This window comes from Pinus tabuliformis, chromosome Q, assembly GCF_031772625.1.
Source record: "Pinus tabuliformis cultivar Carrire ecotype Pingquan chromosome Q, CPIR1, whole genome shotgun sequence".
NCBI classification, from domain to species: domain Eukaryota; kingdom Viridiplantae; phylum Streptophyta; class Pinopsida; order Pinales; family Pinaceae; genus Pinus; species Pinus tabuliformis.
The window spans coordinates 470,322,304-470,327,385 of record NC_142296.1 but is presented as its reverse complement, the minus strand read 5'-3'; the positions used below and the strand labels follow the sequence as shown (position 1 = coordinate 470,327,385).

General features: G+C 36.6%; 1 pseudogene; it reads right to left on the bottom strand.

Moving 5' to 3' along the window:
• Positions 1 to 691: 691 nt before the first annotated feature.
• On the bottom strand, positions 692 to 2,135 carry LOC149220238 (uncharacterized; annotated as a pseudogene).
• Between the last annotated feature and the right edge of the window lie 2,947 nt (positions 2,136 to 5,082).

The window sequence follows — 5,082 nt, the reverse complement described above, 5'->3', positions numbered from 1 at the left end:
TAAAATAACCATGTCAAATATAGTATTTTAGAATCATACTTGTTTATTTGTATACATAATCTTCATTCATGTATTCTACACCTAAATATAGAAAACATTCAAAATACTACTAGCCCTTTCTCGACCTTGTGAGAAAAGTCTTACTTACAATGAATGAGATGACCCCAACTCCAAACCCTGTGAACAATCTTCCCCAGTATAAAAATAAATAATCCTACAATCATAGCAAGATCAAATAAAGAATTGGCTTCCAATTTAGAATCCAAATGAAACGGAAACTTTCCAATTTTTAGAGAAAACCCTTCTCTAAGATAGTTTAACTTGCCTTTGAGAAAAAAAATGACAAGCCACCCAATAATATTGGGAATGGAAGCCACTAATAATGCCTGCATACAATTATAGAAGATATTAATCTTACTAAATTGAATCAAAAGGCTAAAATATAAAAGAAAAACAAATTTAAATCTTATTAAGACCACATAAATGAGGGGACTGCATGGATAATCCCTATAACAAGATGACATCTGTTTGAAATAAATATTTATAATATCAAAAACACAAAATAGTGCTTAAGCTAAATCCAAGTCCCTAAAAAGTTCCATAGTTAAGGCTTATTAATCCCTGTTTATATACAATACAATGCTTCTGCTGAAGATATCCATATGAAAAAATGATATTAGGTCTTGTCGCCTTAATAGAGCACAACATAGACAAATATGTTCAAATGTATCCAGAAAAATTTCATAATTGTGCTCTTGGACTCTTCAGGAATGTATTGTGATCGCATTTTCATACTTTAGGGCCAAAAATTTCCCACACACGCCCCAAACACAAAAACCAAGAAGCTAGAGACGCCCTCCTAGTGTAATTCTTCCATCTTTTTCTGTTTTGGGCTCTAAAAATAACTTCTCATAGAAAGTGCATATAATGTGCTCAGATCCATAGTACGTTGACGTTTCATATAAGTAAATCCTATCAGAATATACAAGGGGATAGTAAAGATAAGACATACAATAGTTATGAGAGGAAGGATAAGGGATCCAACAACAACAAATAACACAATCTACATGTAGCTCTCCACCTTCATTGCTTGGCGAGCCAAGGATCGAGAGGCAAGGGAACTTCCCAACATTGAAGACAACACAAATTTTGCAAACATGAACCTATGAGGAATATCCTGTTCATTTTGGCTCAGAGAAGGTGTCCAAAGAAATACAAATGTGTACATTGAACCTTCAAATAAGGATTGTATAGCTCCTAGCAATGAAATCTTCTAATCTACTAGCCAAAATGAGCATCATAGTTGTCAAAACTCAACATATGGAAAATCTCTATCATCATCTGTCTATCTGACGTATAGTTCAAAATTGGCAATATATTTGGAGAAGATAAGAGTTTGAACACTTACCTAAAGCAATAGTTGTGGTAACACCCTTGAACTGAGTAAGAAGATCCTTACTCTCTGAAGGATCTCCATAATTCTCTATCCAGGTGGAGAAGATAATGGCCATCCCTATAGCTAAGAAGCATGTTGCAGCATCAAACGAAGAAACTGGACCAAAGCCTAGAGTGTTAGTAAGGGTATTGACAAACAACCCAGAAAGAATGGCTACAAGACCATTGCCAAGGAATATTTCCTTTGAAAAGGTCTATGATAACTATTATGGATAAAAACCCCTTTGCAAGAAACCTAGAGTGTCAGTATAGGTATTAGAAAACAACCTAGAGAGAATGGCTACAAGACCATTTCCAAGGAATATTGCCTTAGAAAATGTCAATGATAAATATTGTTGATCAAAACCCCTCTCCAAGAAACTAAAAGAATCTCGAGTCACAAGAACATCGTAGCATGAGCCTTTCTATTTTTTCTTATAATTCCTTCTAAAAATGGTAAAATTTGTCTTCAAACCTCAATCCAACTCCAAAAACACATTAATGAGAGAGAAACTACATGCTACACAAAATCATTCTAAATGCACAATGTCTTTCAGCATTGCTGCATGCATTTGGTGTAACGTGTAGAAAGAAGAAGAAAAAATATGTAAAACCCATAACCTGAAGGATGTAAGAAAACCCTCACTGCCAAGACAAATAACAAGAACTGTGGTCAGGGGTTCCATAGTATACTCCACCATGTTTGCACAGTATACTCCACCATGTCTGCACTAGGAAATTGGGAATAAAGGTTAAAAATAGAAACAAAATAACTAAGGAACCCTCAAATCAACCAAAATAAAGAAGAAGGGGCACAAATAAAAACCCCTGTCTTATACCTAAAGCCAAAACCTAGCAAAAACCTCTATTATACATGAAGCCAAAACCCTCGTGCAATGAATAATGGTGCTAGACCACATGACAAAGTTAAGCAACCTCCTTGTAGAAGTATTGAGGGAATGAGAAACTCTGGTACATGTCGCAAACCGTCATTCATGTGGACATTAGAATGTGGAATGTGGAAAGAGTGTATCGATGGGATTCCTCAAGTTTTGGAGATCAAGGAAGATGAGGGGCTTATCATGCTCACCTCTTTTTCTTCCCACAAACCCTAGTACAACTCGTCCATGGTAGACAATCCTTTCGCAGATAAGAAGGTACTGGAGGCCCCTGCTTGTTCACACAAAGAGGATAAAAAGGTACTGGAGGCCCCTTTCTTGTGTGCACTAACATGATATGTGGCATATGGCATGGGAACTATTGTCGATGGTGATGGGGGCCCTACAAAATTGGCACTCAAAATGTTGCTATGCTTAACAAGGCACGAATTGTCCTCGACAGTGGTGTAGGCTTTGTACTCGCGCAGGCTCTTAGGTGCTTAGCGATGTGTCTAGCTAGGTGATTTCCAATGCAAAACATGTAACCACCTTCTAGCGCAACATTATCCATTGTCTTTAATGATCCAATGGAAAAAATCCTTCCAAACGAACGTCTAACACATGATCATATGAAGAAAAGTGGACCAGGAGGGGGGTTCATCCAAGAGGGGAACACCTTACATCGTAATAATTAGAGTTTAAAAATCCATGTTACTTGAATCGTCTTGCGGGCTATTTTTTCACAAAATTTCTAAAATTGATTTTTACATAACTAATTTGTCCAAATACCCAAATAATTTTTACTTAACTAACTTTACCACATACCCAAATATAAAAATGTTGATGGCAGGGGCAATAACTAACAAGTGTAGGGGACAAATAAATGTGGTCACTCTACCTCAAACTAGCACAATTAAGCAAGCATAAGGGGCATTCCCCCTCATGATATAAGTTTTATGGATCTGAACCCCAAGATAAGGATCACAAACATACACTTCCCCCTCTACCATTGTTAATGGCTAGAAGTCACATTAATTTGTGGGGTCGAAAAATGGAAGAATCATAGCAAGTGAGAATGGAGATAGAGATAAAGCAATGGATTCAATCTTCTTATGCATTTGCCACTTTTGTTGCTTGCTTTTATCTCCTTGTTGTCTAGTTAAAGAACATAATTAGTTTTAGTAGTGTTCTATTTTAGTTGTTGTTCTAAGGATATTGCACAAATATATCAATGTTAATGCAAGGGGTAATGAGCAAATTATAAAGCAGGGAGGCTTGGACAAGTGGTCACCAAAAGTGGTCAAACATAACATGGATATGGGATGGAAAGCAATTATGGGACCTCCACCTCAGGCCAACATGATTGTAGATGATTATAGCTCAAACAGGTGGTGCCACATAGGCTAAGGGTCGAGCATGCAAAATATGTCCAATCCTTTTTAGTGTTTTCTCATTAGTAAGTGATTATCATGATTTCTTTCCTAAGCCTAAATTAAAAATAAATAAATAAATTTAATTGATTAATGCTTGCTATTGAGCTTGTTAACACCTAGGTTGTTCCCTTTGACTCCTGAGGGAATACGGCCGGGGTAACCACTAACCAAACTTTGGATTACAGGTTCTAGCCTACCTGTAATCAGAGAGGGCTCTCTCTTTTAGTTCTAACTTTGTTTTGTGAAGATTTTAGGCTAGTTATGAGGTAAGAGTTTTGTTTGAATTTTGGTTGTTTGGCTGTTGTTCAAAGAAGGGCATGCAGATATCAAAGAGAGTTCAATCCATTGGGCATGTGGAGTCCAGAAATGAAAGTGCTTGATATATGTGATGAAGAGAGGTTCACAGCAGGGCCAGATGGGTATTCATGATACAAGCTTTGATTTTAGACAATAAACAGTATAGATTACACCAGTAAGAGGCAGTTAAGAGTTCTTTTACAATGTAACAGAGAATAACAGACAAATCATAATCAGCAGCAAGTGAGAATTGCTGAATAAAGACTTATCATATGATTAGAGCAAAAAGGAGCATTTAAGAATTCCATAGTTGCAGCTAACCCAAGAGAAAACATATTTAGTAGCAAGGTTTGAGTTTAGGGTGTCTTTAATGGACAAATCCTGAACTAATCTTTTACCCTTCTACCAAGACTAATCACGATGCATCACAGACAGGTTAAGTAAGAAAATGAAATACGAATACGGTTAGAAAACACTTATTGTATCACGCCATAACACGAGAATCCTGCAGCAGTCAATAATTTCATCACATCATTTCCAGGCCAAAATCATTCCTTTGGAAACCAACAGCTCCTTTGCATTATATATTTCAAAGTAAATACAGCCGAGTTCTCTTGAACAAAATGAGTAACAACAACCCCCAATAAGCTATGCGGGGGTGCATATATACAAAATATCGCAAAAATATCTTAGTTCTGAGTTATTGCACAATAACTGCTCTTACCAACTTTCAAAGATATTTCTAACAAAATTAAAAGCTACTTTAATGAATATACAACAGCTGCTTGCTGTTTGTCAGAAGTTCTTGACTTTTGAGGGCAACTGGCTCTGCAAGGTGTTTTGCATTGATTCTGAATAATACGCCCTTTATTGCTCTGTCGTGCTGTAGCTATCTCAGCCCTGTCATCTGCATCTGTCGGTATTGCTTTAGTGGCCAAATTGGTTTGCTGAGTTGGCTCTGTCCACTCTTTTCCAGTCATAGTAAACATATCAATTTTCTGAACATGATGACTTATAATTGATGTATAAAAATTTGGTGA